Source organism: Bufo bufo, chromosome 8, assembly GCF_905171765.1.
Source record: "Bufo bufo chromosome 8, aBufBuf1.1, whole genome shotgun sequence".
Classification (NCBI taxonomy): domain Eukaryota; kingdom Metazoa; phylum Chordata; class Amphibia; order Anura; family Bufonidae; genus Bufo; species Bufo bufo.
In genome coordinates this window covers 195,680,068-195,701,887 of record NC_053396.1, presented here as the reverse complement: position 1 = coordinate 195,701,887, position 21,820 = coordinate 195,680,068, and positions in this window count along the sequence as shown.

Genomic DNA, 21,820 nt, shown 5'->3' with positions numbered 1-21,820 from the left:
GACGTCTCGTTTACAGAGCCTGGCCGCTCCCTCAAGCAGGCAGAAGCCTGTAAACGAGACGTCAAGACTCATCACCAGAGTCTGCTTGCTGACGTCGGGGGTCACATGAACCATAATTGAACTGGTCAAACAGTGAAAGATAGCTAATGGAAGTGATTTGAAGAAACTTTCAATGGACTATAATAAGAGTAAGTAGAATGAATTTATTTAAGTCAGATAACCCCTTTAAAGGCTGGAGGCAGGCTTGTATTGGCTAATGCAGGTGATATTTTGGGAATATTTCGGGAACGGTACGTCCTAGAGAGCTGAGACCCCCGCATTATTTCTTTCCAGGTAGCAAGGGATGTTTATACCAAATTTCATTGAATTTGATTGAGTTTTTGCAGAACATACACACATACATCCTTTTTTTATATAAAGATTTAAATTTATCAGGTTGCAGGAAGGCCCCTTGAGTCCTAGTGCAAAGTCATACGGATCAGGACAGACCGCACCAGCAGGTTAAGGTAACAGTGGAGGGTACGGTCTACACTAAACTCAATATGATCAGGACAGACAGAAATTATGCTAACACAGAACAATATGAAAGAATGCTGTCAGACATTTGAACATAACAAAATAAATATTTATTAACAAAAAAACAAACATGCCTCTATTGCAACTTTTTAACTTTGTTATAAAGCATTAACATATCCCTGTTTTGTTTAAGGTGCTGTTTCTTAAACTTGGCCATCAGCCTCTGCATTTGGCGCATGCCGGCATTCTGTTCCCGCTGATTATGTTCCCGCTGAAAATGTGTAAAAAATGACCAGTGAAATCCGAAAGGTGCTCTTTGGAATATGGGCCCCTTTGCCCACCTAGGCTGCAAAAAAGTGTCACACATGTGGTATCTCCGTACTCAGGAGAAGTTGGGGAATGTGTTTTGGGGTGTCATTTTACATATACCCATGCTGGGTGAGAGAAATATCTTGGCAAAAGACAACTTTTCCCACACTTTTTTGCAGCCTAGGTGGGCAAAGGGGCCCATATTCCAAAGAGCACCTTTCGGATTTCACTGGTCATTTTTTACAGAATTTGATTTCAAACTCCTTACCACACATTTGGGCCCCTAGAATGCCAGGGCAGTATAACTACCCCACAAGTGACCCCATTTTGGAAAGAAGACACCCCAAGGTATTCGCTGATGGGCATAGTGATTTCATGGAAGTTTTTATTTTTTGTCACAAGTTAGTGGAATATGAGACTTTGTAAGAAAAAAAATAAAAAAATCATCATTTTCCACTAACTTGTGACAAAAAATAAAAAATTCTAGGAAATCGCCATGCCCCTCACGGAATACCTTAGGGTGTCTTCTTTCCAAAATGGGGTCACTTGTGGGGTAGTTATACTGCCCTGGCATTCTAGGGGCCCAAATGTGTGGTAAGGAGAAGTTGGGGGATGTGTTTTGGGGTGTCATTTTACAAATACCCATGCTGGGTGAGAGAAATATCTTGGCAAAAGACAACTTTTCCCATTTTTTTATACAAAGTTGTCTTTTGCCAAGATATTTCTCTCACCCAGCATGGGTATATGTAAAATGACACCCCAAAACACATTCCCCAACTTCTCCTGAGTACGGAGATACCACATGTGTGACACTTTTTTGCAGCCTAGGTGGGCAAAGGGGCCCACATTCCAAAGAGCACCTTTCGGATTTCACAGGGCATTTTTTACAGAATTTGATTTCAAACTACTTACCACACATTTGGGCCCCTAGAATGCCAGGGCAGTATAACTACCCCACAAGTGACCCCATTTTGGAAAAAAGACACCCCAAGGTATTCGCTGATGGGCATAGTGAGTTCATGGAAGTTTTTATTTTTTGTCACAAGTTAGTGGAATATGAGACTTTGTAAGAAAAAAAAAATAATAATAAATCATCATTTTCCGCTAACTTGTGACAAAAAATAAAAAGTTCTATGAACTCACTATGCCCATCAGCGAATACCTTAGGGTGTCTACTTTCCGAAATGGGGTAATTTGTGGGGTGTTTGTACTGTCTGGGCATTGTAGAACCTCAGGAAACATGACAGGTGCTCAGAAAGTCAGAGCTCCTTCAAAAAGCGGAAATTCACATTTTTGTACCATAGTTTGTAAACGCTATAACTTTTACCCAAACCATTTTTTTTTTACCCAAACATTTTTTTTTATCAAAGACATGTAGAACAATAAATTTTGAGAAAAATTTATATATGGATGTCGTTTTTTTTTGCAAAATTTTACAACTGAAAGTGAAAAATTGCATTTGTTTTGCAAAAAAATCGTTAAATTTCGATTAATAACAAAAAAAGTAAAAATGTCAGCAGCAATGAAATACCACCAAATGAAAGCTCTATTAGTGAGAAGAAAAGGAGGTAAAATTCATTTCGGTGGTAAGTTGCATGACCGAGCAATAAACGGTGAAAGTAGTGTAGGTCAGAAGTGTAAAAAGTGGCCTGGTCTTTCAGGGTGTTTAAGCCATAGGGGCTGAGGTGGTTAAGCAGAATTTATCTTTGGTATATTCAGTGTTAAAAAGCAGTCTTTCATTTGAAATCATCATTTTAGAAATAAAAGATAAAGATCTGCCTTAAGCTTGCATCTCATTAGTGGTTGTAGCAGACTGCGTTTCAACTACAATGGATCTTTCATATGTACTGTTGAATGGATTTACAATGTTAGGTTTTACAATGCAGGTTGCTTAGCATTCGTCTGGTTGAGCGGTAGAAACACAATGACTACAATGGGTGTCTGAAATGGATTGTTGATTATTAAATTACTTCGCAGACTGAGGGGAGGGGATTTGTGTGGCCTGTAACCAGTATGTGATTAAACAATGGATAATTTTCTGTATGTGTTTGCCTTGCATGGTAGAGGTGCATAAAAGTAGGGGATGTGACATTAAAAATAGTCCTGCTTTCAAGTGGTCTTAAACTTTTGATCAGGACTGTATATATATAATCTATAATCCCATGCAAATTACGTGGGGGATGTATGAAATGGACGGGGCCTTTCACATAAATACTGAATGATGCTTGCATTTTATGTATATATAAACATAAAGACATATATATATATATATATATATATGTGTGTGTGTGTGTGTCTGTCTGTGAAACGTATTAAATCATCTGGTCACTCAGATCATACATCTGTACCGCGCTGTTTGTATAACTATATATATATATATATATATATATACACACACACATACACATACACAATCACAGCGAGGTAGAGATGTATGATGTAAGCAGATTATTTTGTACGTGTCACACCGGGTATTAAGTAATCATTTTTAGAGGGATGAAATACGGATGTAGTAGATTTAACACAGATCCTTTAGGAGACGTGTTATTTTAACAAAATGCAATTAAATGCGTTACACTATTTTTTAAGAATGGCTTTTGTTTCTAGATAACGCAATGAGTTAAGAGGTTGTGTGTTATCCCAACTACATCTGTACAGATTAGCAGCATAACTGAATATATACATTACATAGTGTTGTAAAGAGAGATACAAAAGTCATGTAAATATTGTACCTGGACATAATCGTTTGCTCATCTCCTTTACAAGTTTGGGCTTAAAACGCTTTATATCGCACCACTTCTTTTGCAGTTCCACATATTTGTGCCACAAAGAAAACTTCATGAATAACTCCGCACGTAGAGACGTTAGAATGGCGCACTTCTCCACTCTCTTCTTGAGAAGGTCGTATCCACCCACCAACAAACGCTGCAATATAAAGATGCAAGCATATAATTCCAATTTTTTACATTCAAAATTTTAAAACATATGTCCTCAACAAACCTGCAAAAAATAGTTATGTCTTTAAAGGGGAAATATTAGATTGAATGTTAACGTTATAAGATCGGATTGTAATGCGATTCTATGTGTGTGGGGTCTGAGGGAGCAATCGGATATTGGCCGGCTAAGCTGCGATGTACTTGTCTAGTGAAGTGACGGTACGGTATTGGGTGTACTGCTGATTTGCATCACCGTGGTGCACCCTGGGTAGCGCTAAATGAACCAGCAAATACGGTAATACAAAGAAAGCTCATGGACATAAAATAGAATCTATATATATATTGTGTGTGTGTATGGTATATAGTGTATGGTACCGTATATAGTGTGTGTGTGTGTGTGTGTATGGTATATAGTGTATGGTATATAGTGTATGGTACCGTATATAGTGTGTGTGTGTATGGTATATAGTGTATGGTACCGTATATAGTGTGTGTGTGTATGGTATATAGTGTATGGTACCGTATATAGTGTGTGGTATATATTTAGTGACAGGAAAATGGACGTGCTATGTGCTGTGAATGTGATATAAATGTATCTGTTGTCCATACATACAGGCTACAAACATAGTGCTGTGAAGTAACAAGAATACTTAGAGCAGTGCACAAATCTGTATTATCTATTTTTAAATCAAAGTACGGTATCTGTGGATCACTACAGCTGAGTAATGGATTTAAGGTGCTCTTGGTTTATGTGACCCACCCAGTCACAAAGAGGAATACAAAAAATTTATATAGGATAAACCAGGCACTCAAGTATGGAGTAAATTGATAAGGATATTTATTTATTCCCACAATGATAATAGAATATAACAATAAAATTCACCAATAAAATACTATAAAATATTATAAAACACTTTAAACCATAATAGCAGCAATATTCGACATATATACTAAAAATCAATGCGTTAATTGAATAGCAGCGGCATAGATGTTGAAATCAATACATGAATTAATAAGCAGCAGCAATGGACATATATACATTAATTAATAAATAGCGGCATTGGATATATGCGGCTTGTAGATACTGAAGTCATTGGGTTCAGAAGACAAGGAAAACGCAGGAAAACCGCAATTGGTAACAGAGTCTTATAAGCGGAGGACAAGGAAAACGCAGGAAGACCGCAATTGGTAGCAGAGTCTTATAAGCGCTTTCTTGGTTTCGGTAATATTGAATTGCACAACGGTGGCGTCCCACCGATTTGAGCAACTGTGTTGCTTAATTTTACCTGACCAGTATGTCTTTATCCTACGTCCGGATCTGTGGAAATTTGCTGTGGGTGCGGTGTCACCTGGATATCCTGCTCACGGAAGCAATGTCTGTGGCTTTGTTAGGATTCCCTCGGTGTTCGTCGCTCTCAGTCACAGCTAGTCGATTCTTAGAAGTCCAAGGGAGCTATTTTTCCAGCATGCCGGTACAGGGTATTAACCATACGCGTTTTGGGGTTCTCTGAATGGCCCCTTCCTCAGTGGTAACCCTGAAGTGCTTCCCCACATCCTTTTATATGAAATCTTGGAAAGAAACAAGGTCCGGACAGGATCTCATCGTACCAAAACATGGAAAACTGGAATTGTCCAATATAATCATTATATGCGTTTTTCCTTATGCGATTCCTGTGATCTGGTTTTTGCTGCGTTTTTTAGGTAAGTTGCGTTTTATGTTCCACTGCTATTTAAATGCAAAGTAGATCATATGCCACATAATTTCAGTTACAATATGATGCTTAAAATATGTTTAAAAATGTAAAAGGTGTGAAAATATACACATATATAAAAAATACATATATATATATATATATATATATATAAAAACACAACCACATCGCAGTCTCTTTATTCTTATTCTTATTAAACAATATTTGGCTAAACAATATTTTTGGGGGGGGGGGGGGGAGAAAAAAGTTCAAGGGTCATGGAATCACAAGAAACCAAAAAGTTCCCAGTCAGCGTTCAGTCCTTGTGGGACTAGGGAACCAAAGTCAAATATAAGCTTGGATTCCACCCTTGACATCTTTTTTATCAAATCTCCCCCCCTCCACTCTGGTGTCACCATTGTTAGAGCTGTATAGGTGAGACCTGTTGGATCGCTATTGTGACATAGCTTAAAGTGCCTTGAGACAGTGTGATTTTCATAGCCTTTACGGATATTTGCTATATGCTCTGAAATCCTTGTCTTAAGGCACCTTTTTGTGCGACCGATATATTGCTTTCTGCAAGGACAAGTTAACAGATATATTATATTTTTACTGTTACATGTCAGAAAAGTTTTGATTTCATAAACATATTCATTACTGGTTGAGGAAACTTTAACTGTCTTTCTTTGAAAATTTGTTGTTTTGCAGTTTGAACAGGTTCTGCATCTGAAAAAGCCCTATCCGCAACTGAGACAATTATGTGAAAAAGGTATAAGGGGAAATATTTTATTAGAAAGTGAGGCCAATTTTATATTAAGTACACAGTGTAGACTTCCTGTATTTTACTATTTGCCGAAGATACACAAAAGCGGGTGGGTCACATAAACCAAGAGCACCTTAAATCCATTACTCAGCTGTAGTGATCCACAGATACCGTACTTTGATTTTACTTGATCCACCTTTTCTGATGAGCTCCTCAGCTGAGAACATGGATATATGGAGTTTTATTGAGACAAAAAAACAAATGATAGATTCTTTTAGCTTTGATGACAGATCATGTTATTCTGAGTCTGTAGCAGGAGTGTTTGGAGAGCTTGAAACCCTATTGTTGAAACAAATAAAACAACAATGGGAGATTAAATCCCTTACACAGTATATTAAGAATGGGATTATCCCCAAGGGACTACAGCTCTCAAAGACTCCAGCACAAGATCTCTGTGAAGACAAGTTTAATATAGAGTGGGATCAATTACTTAAAAACCAGTCTATTTTATTAATGGAATTAATAATCAAGAGACGTATACAGATCTTAGACGAATTATCTGGAAAAATTATGAGGATTAAAGATAAAGTCAAAATATTACCAAAAAACGAGGATTATAATAACTGGCAACAAAGGATCTGTATAAAAATATAGATAAATTGGAACAAGAAATAATAGATAAAAAAATGAAAAAATATAGTAGACGACACTCAGCCAATGATAGGGAACATATAAGTGAGATGGTGCAGACAAAGGAAATCACTGTACAACACTCAAAAGTAAAAGGGAAAAATAAACACAAAGAAACGCACAGAAACACTATAGAAGAAATAGACACTAATTTAGATACTAACATAAAAACTTCAAATAAATATGAGGTATTGAGCAGGGAACCTTTTTTAGATCAAAGCCCTGCACATTACCGAACTCAGAATGCACGACAACGTATGCAACACTCGCCGAAGAGAATACATCACTTAGACCCACCAGCCCAACACACGTACAATTTACGGAACAAACAAACCACACAGAATTGGACACCCCCGAATCACAATTCCCATTGGAGGCACAACAGAACACCAGACAGGTCACTAGATTGGACACAAGATTACCAAAGACCAAAAGAAAGACACGAAGGGCAAAGAGAAAGATACAGACACAGATATTAGACCTAGCAACACCATCACCAAGCTCTATCATTAACCTGAGTGGAGTCAATTTAACACCATCCCAAATATCCTTATTAAACAAGGGCCTTAAATTTGCCCCAAGCACGCGGTTAAATAAATTCGATACCTATGTGGGCATAGAAAAATTTGTAAGGAAAATCTGTCTTAAAAAGTATTTTATGAAGAATCCCATCACATTAGAATCCCAGGCAACATCTGGCTTTATTCATACAGAATTAAAAGCTAGGTCGACTAAATATCCCAGAAATGAGATTAGTCCAGAGATTGAAACATTTAGGAAAAATGTAGAAAGGGATATTAGAATTTTAGGAGGCACAAAGAATAAAAAATCGATCCTCTCCAACCAGGAGATTGTAGCAATTAAGCAGTTGCAGAAGGATGATGGGATTACTATACGCCCTGCCGATAAGGGCGGTGCGATAGTAATCCTAAATACTGATGACTATAATAGAGAATGCCAGAGACAACTGTTGGACACAAACGTATATACTAAATTAAGGGCCGATCCTACTAATGTTTTTTATCCGCAACTGAGACAATTATGTGAAAAAGGTATAAGGGGAAATATTTTATTAGAAAGTGAGGCCAATTTTATATTAAGTACACAGTGTAGACTTCCTGTATTTTACTATTTGCCGAAGATACACAAAAGCCTCACAAATCCCCCTGGCCGCCCTATAATTTCGGGGATTAATTCCCTCACGGCCAACCTTTCCCAGTATGTGGATCACCAATTGCAACCGGTAGTTAAAAAAACTAAATTCTACCTAAAAGATACCACACAGGTAGTAAAGATATTGGAGGAATTAATGGTAGAAGAGAATTGGACATTGGGGACTCTAGATGTCCGATCCCTTTATACATCTATTAGGCATGATCAGGGACTTGCGGCATTGAGATCTCAACTCGACAAGAGCGGTCATTTTAAAGTAGCACAAATAGAATATATTTTAGAAGCAGTGAATCTTATATTGAAGCACAACTATTTTGCTTTTAATACAGAATTCTTTTTACAGGAATCTGGTACCGCGATGGGCACCAGGTTCGCACTCAGTTACGCAAATCTTTTTATGGCGAATTGGGAGGATGAACATATTCAGCCAATACTGGTTGCGGATCTGGTGCTCTGGAAGCGGTACATAGATGACGTGATTTTTATCTGGAGAGGCACGGATTTGGCATTGGGTTCCTTCCTGTCGAACATCAATCTAAATGATCAGAATCTTCAGTTTACAGCTAACCTGAGTAAAACAGGCATTGAATTTCTAGATCTAAAGATTGATGTTGATGGGGACAAACTCAGCTGCAGTACTTATTATAAACCTACAGCTAGGAACAATTTTATTTTACATTCAAGCTGCCACCTCCCTAGGTGGCTGCTGAATGTACCAACAAGCCAATTCAGGCGCCTCAAGAGGAATTGTACGAAAAATGAGATATTCGAAAATGAGGCCGAATTATTGAGGCAGCAATTTGTCGAAAAAGATTACCCCAATGACTGCATCGAAAAAGCCTTAAATAAAGTAAAAAATCTAGACCGACAGAATTTTTTTGCAGAGAAACCAGTTGTATTAAATAGTGATGGTATGACATGTGGGGAGTTACAGATGATTCTGCCCTTTAATACTGAGTATAAAAAGATTGAAACCATCATTGCTAAACACTGGTCATTTCTGCAGAAAGATAAAATCATAGGACCATTGCTGCCGACAAAACCGAAAATAATTTATACTCGTGCCAACAACTTAGGTTTAAAGATTGCACCCACGATAAAAACATCTAAAAATAATTTTTAAAAAAAAGGATAACCAATGGCTATGCTTTGAGGGCTTTTTCAGATGCAGAACCTGTTCAAAGTGCAAAACAACAAATTTTCAAAGAAAGACAGTTAAAGTTTCCTCTACCAGTAATGAATATGTTTATGAAATCAAAACTTTTCTGACATGTAACAGTAAAAATATAATATATCTGTTAACTTGTCCTTGCAGAAAGCAATATATCGGTCGCACAAAAAGGTGCCTTAAGACAAGGATTTCAGAGCATATAGCAAATATCCGTAAAGGCTATGAAAATCACACTGTCTCAAGGCACTTTAAGCTATGTCACAATAGCGATCCAACAGGTCTCACCTATACAGCTCTAACAATGGTGACACCAGAGTGGAGGGGGGGAGATTTGATAAAAAAGATGTCAAGGGTGGAATCCAAGTTTATATTTGACTTTGGTTCCCTAGTCCCACAAGGACTGAACGCTAACTGGGAACTTTTTGGTTTCTTGTGATTCCATGACCCTTGAACTTTTTTCTCCCCCCCCCCCCCAAAATATTGTTTAGCCAAATATTGTTTAATAAGAATAAGAATAAAGAGACTGCGATGTGGTTGTGTTTATATATATATATATATATATATATATATATATATATATATGTATTTTTTATATATGTGTATATTTTCACACCTTTTACATTTTTAAACATATTTTAAGCATCATATTGTAACTGAAATTATGTGGCATATGATCTACTTTGCATTTAAATAGCAGTGGAACATAAAACGCAACTTACCTAAAAAACGCAGCAAAAACCAGATCACAGGAATCGCATAAGGAAAAACGCATATAATGATTATATTGGACAATTCCAGTTTTCCATGTTTTGGTACGATGAGATCCTGTCCGGACCTTGTTTCTTTCCAAGATTTCATATAAAAGGATGTGGGGAAGCACTTCAGGGTTACCACTGAGGAAGGGGCCATTCAGAGAACCCCAAAACGCGTATGGTTAATACCCTGTACCGGCATGCTGGAAAAATAGCTCCCTTGGACTTCTAAGAATCGACTAGCTGTGACTGAGAGCGACGAACACCGAGGGAATCCTAACAAAGCCACAGACATTGCTTCCGTGAGCAGGATATCCAGGTGACACCGCACCCACAGCAAATTTCCACAGATCCGGACGTAGGATAAAGACATACTGGTCAGGTAAAATTAAGCAACACAGTTGCTCAAATCGGTGGGACGCCACCGTTGTGCAATTCAATATTACCGAAACCAAGAAAGCGCTTATAAGACTCTGCTACCAATTGCGGTCTTCCTGCGTTTTCCTTGTCCTCCGCTTATAAGACTCTGTTACCAATTGCGGTTTTCCTGCGTTTTCCTTGTCTTCTGAACCCAATGACTTCAGTATCTACAAGCCGCATATATCCAATGCCGCTATTTATTAATTAATGTATATATGTCCATTGCTGCTGCTTATTAATTCATGTATTGATTTCAACATCTATGCCGCTGCTATTCAATTAACGCATTGATTTTTAGTATATATGTCGAATATTGCTGCTATTACGGTTTAAAGTGTTTTATAATATTTTATAGTATTTTATTGGTGAATTTTATTGTTATATTCTATTATCATTGTGGGAATAAATAAATATCCTAATCAATTTACTCCATACTTGAGTGCCTGGTTTATCCTATATAAATTATCTATTTTTACCTTAAAAAAAAAAAAAATCATAAGAAAAAAATAATCGTATTGATATTGAAAATATTCGAATTTACGAATATTTCACTAGACTCGATCAACTTAGAATAATCGTTCTGACATGCATGCGAAAATACTGTAAGATTACTTACGGCTACGATGATTTCATCCTCGGCTTTTATAAAGCGATGTCTGAAGATCTTTGCCGAGCACATTCTGCTGAGTGTCTGCGAGTGTCTGGAGTGGAGAGTCCAGTGAAAACAATTTATAGTCGCCACTCGCCATCTACATAACGTGAGTCACCTCAGGTGACGACGTACTAGTGAAGTGAATCGGATGTCATGCGGTCGGGCAGCGCGGGCACACGTACTATTAAACAATAAACTTTACTATTTTTATGTTGTAATATTCGTGAACTCGAATATTATAACCGAGATTATTGGTTTAGAATATAATAGGACGAATATTCTAAAAACGAAACGAATATACAGCAATATATTCTTTATTTAGAATATTCATATTTGATCCATCTGAAAACGTTATTCCTTCCAGCTTCAATTCAGTTGCTTGTGGGCCAATGACTCATTGACCCACAAGCAAGAAGCAAAGACAAGAGGAATCATATATTTTCAGATGAAAAAAAATAAATAAAAAAATTAAAATCAAATAAAAAAACGAATATTCGATTTCGCGAATATATAGAACTATATTCTAAATATTCGCGAAATCTCGGCGTTGCGATATTCGAGAAAAAATTTTGAAATTCGAATATTCGCGCTCAACACTAGTAGAAAGGTGTTTACCTCCAGGGGCGAATTGGCCATAGACCTTACAGGGAAATTTCCCAGTGGGCCGATGTCCAGGGGGCCCCCTGAGGCCTTCTCACGGCCAGCCACTGGAAGTTTTTGGGGGTGTATTTTGTGCTGCTGGCAGTATTTTGTGGTGGACTGTGGTATTTGGCTCTGTTGGAGTGGTATAATGTGCCACAATATGGTATTGCTGGCCCTACCGACCACCCGAGCCCTATAGAAGTCAATGGGAGGACCCGAGCATTAAACATTCTTTCCTGTATATTTACTTTTATATAAAGAGCAAGTTCAAACAAAATTTTTCGTGATTTTCGGAACTGGGGCCATGACTAAGAGGGACGGCCGGTGGTTTCGATTATGTTGACCGGACTCTTGGACGATCAAACTGAACTCATTGGAAGAGGAACGGCCGGTGGCATCCGTATTGTACCTGTCGAGGTGAAATTCTTGTACCGGCGCAAGCCAAACCACAGCCAAAACCTTTGTTGCCACAAACGTTTTCATTAATCAACAACTTAAGTTGGATGTTCGAAGATGATCCCCGGCAGCGTTATTCCAATTTCCCGCAGAGCATTTTCTGGGAAACTAAAGTCTTTGTGTTCCGGGGGGAGTATGGTTGCAAAGCTGAAACTTAAACTAATTAATGGAAGGGCACCACCAGGAGTGGAGCCTGCGGCTTAATTTGACTATGCACGGGAAGCCTCACCCGGCCCGGACACAGAAAGGATTGACAGATTGATACCTATTTCGCGATTCTGTGGGTGGTGGTGCATGGCCGTTTTGAGCGTGTGGATCGAGTCGATTTGTGTGGTTCATTCCGATAACCAAAGACACCGCTCCGTGCTAAATAGTTACGTGACCCCCGGTGATTACGATTGTGTTGACCAGACTATCATTTGATGATAATTAACTTTGTTAACTCTAGATAACTTCTAAGCTGATCGCACGTCCCCGTGATGTTGACGATCTATTTGGATGTCTGCTCTATCAACTTTCGATGTTCTTTTTTGCGCCTACCATGGTGACCATGGGTAATGGGGAATCAGGGTTCGCTTCCGGAGATGGAGCCTAAAGGGATGGCCATGGCTACCACTTCCAAGAAAAGCAGGTGGGGGCGCGCAAATTTCCCAGTACCGACTCAGGGAGGTAGTGACGATAAATAACAATACAGGACTCTTAAGAGAGCCTGTCATTGGAACGAGTACAAAAAAATTACAGGGAATGTCATAGGTATTTAGGATGAGAAAACGTTATACAGGAGAGGTAAAGTATGATTGATGGCCTGCTGGTGACCCACTAAAACATTAGGGGTGAGGGTCTCCAGCTGAGCTGACCATCCAAAACATTATGGGTGAGGGCCTGCTGGTGAGCTGAACATCTAAAACATTATGGGTGAGGGCCTGCTGGTGAGCTGACCATCTAAAACATTATGGGTGAGGACCTGCTGGTGAGCTGACCATCTAAAACATTATGGGCGAGGGCTTGCTGGGGAGCTGACCATCTAAAACATTATGGGTGAGGGCCTGCTGGTGAGCTGACCATCTAAAACATGGGTGAGGGCCTGCTGATGAGCTGACCATCTGAAAAATTATATGAGAAGGCATATATACGCGATGGCATTATATGCGACAATTAAGCATGTAGATATGATGGACGAGGAGGATGAGAAAAGGAAGATTCAACCATATACCCTTTTTTGTTGCGGAAGTGGTGCATGGGAATACAGAGTATTCAGTACATTCTAAACAACACATTTAAAGTGCCTCTATGTTCAGTCGTGGCTTTCCTCTGGTGGAGTGGAGAAGTCAGGGGCAATCCAGGCATTGTTCATTTTTATAAGAGTCAACTTGTCAGCATTTTTAGTTGACAGCCGGATACGCTTATCTGTAATAATTCCACCAGCAGCACTAAATACCCGCTCAGACAAAATGCTGGCGGCAGGGCAGGCCAGCACCTCCAAGGCGTAGAGCGCCAGTTCGTGCCACCTGTCCAGCTTTGACACCCAGTAGTTGTAAGGCACTGAGGGATCACTGAGGATGCTGACACGGTCTGCTACGTACTCCTGAACCATCTTCCAAAACTTTTCCCTCCTTGTGACACCAGAACGTGCATCATGTTGAGGGTGCTGGCGGGGTGTTATAAAAATGTCCCAGGCCTTGGAGAGTGTTGCCCTGCCTTTGCTGGAAGTGCTGTGTGTTCCCCTTGTCGCCCTATCTCGGTTGCCCAAGGAAGTACAGACTCTGCTGCCAGCGCTGTCAGATGGAAATTTTTGCAGCAATCTGTCAACAAGGAACTTTGGGTATAGCACCATTTTGCTCATCCTCTCCACCGGAGAAATGAGAGATGAGAAGTTCTCTTTGTAGCGGGGGTCCAGAAGGGTGAACACCCAGTTCTCCCTGTTATCTAAAATGCATATAACACAGGAGTCACGGGAAAGGCAGCCTAACATAAGGTCAGCCATGTGTGCCAGAGTACCAGTGGGCAAGACTTCGCTGTCGTCATCAGGAGGATGACTGTCCATCTCCTCATCCTCTTCCTCCTCTTCTGTTCACCCACGCTGAACAGATGAAATTAAAGTTCCATGGCTACTATACTGTTTAGCGGAGGCAACCGTCCCCTGCTCCTCCTCCTCCTCCTCCAATACACGCTGAGAAGACAAACTGAAAGTGTTCTGGCTTTCACCCAAGGTCATGTCTTCTTCCCCCATTTCCAACTCTTCCCCACGAACAGCGTCGGCCTTAATTGTGAGCAGCGAGCATTTGAGTAGACACAGAAGTGGGATGGTTACACTGACAATAGCGTTATCGCTGCTCACCATCTGTGTCAATTCCTCAAAGTTTCTTAACACCTCACAGAGGTCAGACATCCATGCCTACTCTTCGCTTGTGAAGAGCGGAAGCTGACTGGAAAGGTGACGACCGTGCTGCAGCTGGTATTCCTTTACTGCCCTTTGCTACTCACAAAGCCTGTCCAACATGTGTAACGTGCTGTTCCAGCGCGTGCTCACGTCGCACAACAGCCGGTGAGCTGGCAATTTCAACCGCTGCTGCAGCATCAACAGACCGGCTGAAGCTGTTGATGACTTGCGGAAATGTGCACACACGCGGCGCACCTTCGCCAGTAGCTCGGGCAAATTGGGGTAGGTTTTCAGAAACCGCTGAGCCACTAAGTTAAAGACGTGGGCTAGGCATGGGATGTGTGTGAGCTGGCCGAGCTCCAAAGCCGCCACCAAGTTACGCCCATTATCACACACAACAACGCCTGGTTGCAGGTTTAGTGGCGAGAGCCACAGCTCAGTCTCTTATCCCCTGCCACAGCTCTGCGGCGGTGTTCTGTTTATCCCCTAAGCATATCATCTTTAGCACGGCCTGTTGACGCATCCCCACAGCAGTGCAACACTGCTTCCAGCTACCAGCTGATGGCTGACTAATGCTGCACGCGGAGAATTCGGAGGTGGAAGTGGAAGAGGAGGCAGAGGAGGATCCATAGGTGCTGGCGGTAACCCTGATGGAAGTAGGGCCCGAAATCCTGGGTGTCGGTAGCACCTGTGCCATCCCAGGGTACAAGTCGCTCCCAGCCTCCACTACATTCACCCAGTGTGCCGTCAGGGAAATGTAGTGTCCCTAGCCACAAACACTTGTCCATGTGTCAGTCATTAGGTGGACCTTAGCAGTAACTGCGTTGGTCAGGGCACAGGTGATGTTAGCAGACACATGCTGGTGTAAGGCGGAAAAAGGCACACCGGGAAAAATAGTGGCGGCTGGGGACTGAGTCCCGAGGGACGGCCGCCGACATCAAGCCGTGAAAGGCCTCAGTGTCCACAAGCCTAAATGGCAACATTTCAACCGCCAGTAACTTAGAAAGCTGGGCGGTTAGTGCCATGGCCTGTGGGTGGGTGACTGGGTATTTGCGCTTGCGTTCAAATGCCTGGGGTAAAGACATTTGGATGCTGCGCTGGGACAGGGAAGTGGATGTGGTCGCTGATGGTGCTTGCGACGGTACAGGTGCAGCTCAGGAGGCATCCAGGCCTGCGCCCTCGACAGGCGATTGGTCGTCACCCAACATGGGGGAAGAGGAGGCAGTGGTGTGACCCGCGGACACAGATTGTGGACCCAGGCGTGTCTCCCTCTTATTGCGGTGCTTGGCTGCCATGTGGCGGATCATGCTGGTGGTGGTGAGGTTGCTACTGTTCACACCTCTGTTCATTTTGGTGTGGCACAGGTTGCAAACTACTATTCTTTTGTCGTCTGCACTTTCCGCAAAAAAGCACCATACCACGGAACACCTACCCCTTGGCAAGGGAGATTTCCGCAAGGGGGTGCTCCGTGGAACACTTGCGGGCCTGTTTGGCGTGGCCTGCCTTCTCCCTGTTGCCACCCCACTGCCTCTTCCAGCCTGTTGCGGCGCTGAAGATCGCTCCCCCTCGGGACTGCTGTCCTCCCTCGCGTTTCCGCCTTCCCATGTTGGGTCAGTGACCTCATCGTCCACCAAGTCCTCTTCAACATCCCCACTCTGATCATCCTCCTCATTTGCTGACCCCAACACAACTTCAGTGATTGACAACAGTATATCATCCTCTTCATCAACCTCTGCAGACAGTAATTGTGGTTGACTTGATGGCAACTGTGTCTCGTCATCATCCACCTCCTTAAACACATCATCTTGTGAGTGTGAAGGCTCTAGAGGTTGAGAATCAGGGCATAAGATCTCATGTCCCTCTTCAAGAGTGCTTGGGGAGAGGGCCAAATTAAGTGATGGGGTTGAAAATAGCTCCTCGGAACATCCGAGTACCGGATCGCTTGTTTGGCCAGACTCTACATGGTGGGAGGAAGGATGATCAGGGTGAGGATTGTGTTGTTGACCAGACTCTTGGCTACTGAGACTGGACTTGGTGGAAGACAGGGTGGTGCTTAACCCAGTGGAAGCATTATCTGCTGCAATCGAACCGACCACCTGGTCGCACTGGTCTGACTTCAAGAATGTTGTCTTGCGACGCCCTGCAAACTGGGACATGAAGCTAGGTATCGTGGATGACTGTTTTCCCTGTGCTCTGGTAGCAGGCACAGTTGCAACGCGCCCTGAGCCACGGCCTCTGTGTGAACCATCAGAATCACGTCCACTTCCCCGTCCCTTAATACTCGCCTTCTTCATATTGACACTGACTGTAACTGCTATTTGGATTAAAAATAGGTGTCACACACGGCCTAGATATCAGTGCTGATTTGCTTCTCACTGGTCACAGCAAGCAGAGTTTGTTTAATACAGAAACTGTAATGACCAGCGTCACGCAAAGGGAGGGAAATGGGAAGGCCCTGTCCAAGGGAGAGGGAAAGGTGGTGACCCCTGACTCACCTTGCGGCTGGCACCTGACTGCCCTGACGTCCCTAGACGGGTTCCTCACCCGTACGCCGATCACGTGCCTAAACCCTGGCTTTTCCTAAGATGAGCCATATGTAGTGAACGGGGCGGTGGGAACACTAGTCCGCACCACTGACATTAAGAGGAAAACACCAAGGAGAAGACAGACAATACAGACAAACATATAATCCCAGGTGGGCGACAACAGCAGACCACCAACAGGGATCCGGAGGGTAACGTTCTGGAACAACAACCAGGGAACACAGCTACACAGCTCCAGTGGGTCAGTATAGAAGTCCAGGCAGGAAGCTCTATATCTGGCAACCAGAGAAGTAAGAGAGGGGAATATAAGGAGGTTAGAAGTGCTGGACAAGAAACAGCTGAGGAGAAGAAGCTACGGATCCCTGAGTGAGCCAAAAAGGGTTGCAAGGCAAACCCAGAAAGCTACCATTACGAAACAGCACTGTCTTTATACATAGAACGCGCAGCCACCCGCTGCGACTTCCTGACCCCGGGTATAACGGAGTCAGACGTGGCTCTTGACACCCTCGTGACAGTACCCCCCCTTCCATGAGGGGCCTCCAGACACTCAGGACTAGGTCTCTCAGGATGAGAGGCATGAAAAACCCGAACTAACCTGTCAGCGTTTACCTCAGACGCTGGAACCCACATTCTTTCCTCGGGACCATAACCCCTCCAATGCACCAGATTGAAGAGAACGGCGGACCCGAAGAGAATCAACAATTTTGGATATTTGAAACTCTAGATTACCATCCACAATAACAGGAGGGGGTGGCAGCGGTGACGGTTCTAGAGGTGGAACATATTTCTTGAGTAACGACTTATGAAAGACATTATGGATTTTAAAAGTCTGAGGTAACTCCAGGCGAAAAGCCACGGGGTTGACGATGGCTACAATTTTGAAGGGACCAATAAACCTAGGACTTAGTTTCCAAGAGGGAACCTTCAATTTAATATTCCTAGTAGACAACCACACATAGTCATTCACTCCTAGGTCCGGACCTGGCGACCGTTTTTTATCAGCCATGCATTTATATTTACCTCCCATATTTTTCAAATTAGCTTGCACTTTCTGCCATACAGATGAAAGAGACAACGAAAACAGTTCCTCTTCGGGAACCCCAGAAGACCCCCCCTCTTTGAAAGTACAGAATTGGGGATGAAAACCATATGCACCAAGAAATGGTGACTTGCCAGTAGATTCCTGCCGGCGATTATTTATGGCAAACTCGGCTAACGGTAAATATGATGACCACACCTCTTGGTTTTCAGACACAAAACATCTTAGATATGTCTCAAGGTTTTGGTTGGTACGCTCAGTCTGTCCATTCGACTGAGGATGGAAAGCGGAGGAAAAGGACAAGTGTACCCCCAAAGGGAACAAAAAGCTTTCCAAAATTTAGAAATAAACTGGGTTCCCCGATCCGAAACAACATCGGAAGGGACCCCGTGAAGCTTCATGATTTCACTGATGAATACCTGAGCAAGAGTCTTAGCATTAGGTAGGGCGAGTAACGCAATGAAGTGTACCATTTTGCTAAACCTGTCCACTACTACCAAGATAACTGTTTTACCCGCAGACAAAGGTAAGTCAGTGATAAAATCCATTGACAGATGTGTCCATGGCCTATTGGGAATGACAAGTGGCAATAAAGACCCTGCAGGACGTGTATGAGAGACTTTCGCGCGCGCACAAGTAGAACAAGAAGACACAAAATCCATTACATCCTGACGCAACCTTGGCCACCAAAAACGACGAGACAATAGCTCCAAGGTTGCTTTACTACCCGGGTGCCCAGCAAGTGCCGAATTATGATGTTCCTTTAATAATTCGAGACGCAGGTTCAACGGTACAAACAATTTCTCTGAGGGGCAAGAGACCGGGGCGTCCCCCTGGGCCTCTAACACCTTCCCCTCCAGAACAGAGTGTACCGCAGAGACAACCACTCCTCTTTGTAGAATGGGTACCGGATCACTCACATTACCCCCTCCAGGGAAACAACGAGATAATGCATCTGCCTTGGTATTTTTTGCCCCAGGACGATAGGTAATAACAAAGTTAAACCTGGTAAAAAATAGCGACCACCTAGCTTGTCTAGGGGTGAGACGCCTAGCTGATTCGAGGTACAGAAGGTTTTTGTGGTCCGTAATCACAGTGACGGGGTGGATTGCCCCCTCTAAAAAGTGACGCCATTCTTCAAATGCTAGTTTAATAGCTAATAGTTCCCTATTGCCAATATCATAGTTCTTCTCTGCTGCAGATAGTTTTTTAGAAAAGAAAGCACAAGGACGCCATTTGCCAGGAGACAGACCCTGAGACAGCACAGCCCCCACTCCCACCTCTGACGCATCTACTTCAACAATAAAAGGCTGGGAGACATCAGGTTGGATTAGTACAGGTGCCGAGGTAAACCTCTCTTTTAGAGAGGTAAAAAACTATTTTAGCGGCGTCAGACCATTTAGAAAAATCAGTCCCCTTCCTAGTCATGTCAGTAAGGGGTTTTACAATCACCGAATAATTTTTATGAATTTTCTATAGAAATTTGCGAAGCCCAAGAACCGTTGCAGTGCTTTGAGGTTCTCAGGAAGATCCCAATCTAAAATTGCCTAGACCTTCCTAGGATCCATACGGAAACCTGAAGCAGATAATAAATAACCTAGGAACTGTATTTCCTGAACGGCGAAAACACACTTTTCAATTTTAGCATATAATTTATTCGTCCGTAGGACCTGCAGTACCTGTCTGACATGCACCTCATGTGTTTTCAGATCCGACTAATAAATTAAAATATCATCTAGGTATATCACCACAAACCTGCCGATAAGATGACTAAAAATGTAATTAACGAAATGTTGGAAGACAGCAGGAGCATTGGTCAGACCGAAAGGCATGACTAGATTTTCATAATGCCCCTCAGGGGTATTAAAAGCTGTCTTCCACTCATCCCCTTCCTTGATACAAAACAGATTGTAGGCCCCACTAAGATCAAGTTTGGAGAACCACCTAGCACCCGCAATCTGATTAAACAGGTCAAAATTGAGAGCAAGAGGGTATGGGTCTCGGATGGTTATCCGGTTTCATTTGCGAAAATCTAGGCAAGGACGCAGGCCCCCATCTTTCTTTTTAACGAAGAAAAACCCTGCAGCCACGGGTGAAGAAGAGGGTCTGATGTGTCCCTTAGCCAAGCTCTCGGAGATATAATCTTTCATGGCTTGTCTCTCTGGACCCGAAAGATTATATAACCTGGTCTTGGGTAATTTTGCACCAGGAATCAGGTTAACCGGGCAATCATAAGGGCGGTGAGGTGGTAACTTCTGACAACCCTTTTCAGAAAAAAGTCCTCAAAGTCCGAAACAAATGTAGGTAGGGTAGCTATGGAGGCGACTAAGCAATTGCTATTTAAGCAATTTTCTCTGCACTGCTCACTCCACTCCAATATCTCCCTGGCCTGCCAATCCACCACTGGATTGTGCGCTACCAACCAGGGAAGACCCAACACCACCGGAGTGGGAAGCCCCTCCAGAACATAACATGAAAGCAACTCGTTATGGTGGTCCCCTACCCGAAGGTGTAAGTTATGGACAATGTGAGTGAGGTTTCTCTGAGACAGAGGAGCAGAATCAATAGCGAATATGGGAATAGGTCTCTGTAGCGTACAGAGAGACAAACCCATAGTGTGGGCAAAATGGGCATCTATCAAATTTACTCCTGCTTCACTGTCTAGAAAAAAAGAAATAGTCTCCGTCTTAACGCCTAAAACAACAACCGCTGGCAACACAAATTGCGATGTTCGTATGGAGGAAACGTATATCCCCCCGGCTGACATCCTCCACACAGCCTGGGGTTAGTAGTTTTCCGACGGTCTTTTGTTTTTGAGGAAGGATGGACAGACATTAATAAAATGACCCCTCCCCCCACAGAAAAAACAAACGCATGCCTGCGGTGAGCCTCAGGAGGATGGACCTGATGAGTAGTTCCTCCTAGCTGCGTAGGCTCGTCTGAGTCTGTACAGACTAACTGCTTCTTGGGAGGGGTTACCAATTGCTCCGGATTTTTCAATCTGTCCCTAAGACGTCTATCTATTCTGATAGAGAGGGACATCACCGCATCAAGGGAAATGGGAGTCTCATACAGCGCAAGTGCATCCTTAATCCTTTCGGATAACCCAGAGCAGAACTGACTCCTGAGAGCCGGGTCGTTCCACTGGGTATCTGTAGCCCACCTACGGAACTCTGAGCAATACTCCTCTACTGGCCGCTCTCCCTGTAGGAGTCTCCGTAATTTTGATTCAGCCAGTGCGACTCGGTCAGGGTCGTGATATATGAGACCCAAGGCCCCAAAAAATTCATCCACTGACTGGAGAGCCTGGGAATCAGTAGGTAAAGAGAACGCCCAGGACTGCGGGTCCCCCTGCAGCAGGGAAATAACAACCCCCACCCGCTGTTCTTCATTACCAGAGGAGTAAGGGCGCAGCTTAAAATATAATTTACAGGCCTAACGGAACGTCAAAAATTTGTCCCTTCCCCCAGAAAATCTGTCAGGAAGAGCAACCTTGGGTTCCGCAACAACCTGGTTACCTGTAGCAACCGCTGGGCTTGCGGTCTGTTGCAATTGCTGCTGTTGCTGGAGGACCGACGCCTTCAATCCTGCCACCTCCAAAGAAAGGCCTTGAAGTTGCTTTGACAAAGCAGCAATTGGATCCATACTGGATTCTAAGTAGGTAGAAAGAAAAAAATTTTTTTTTTT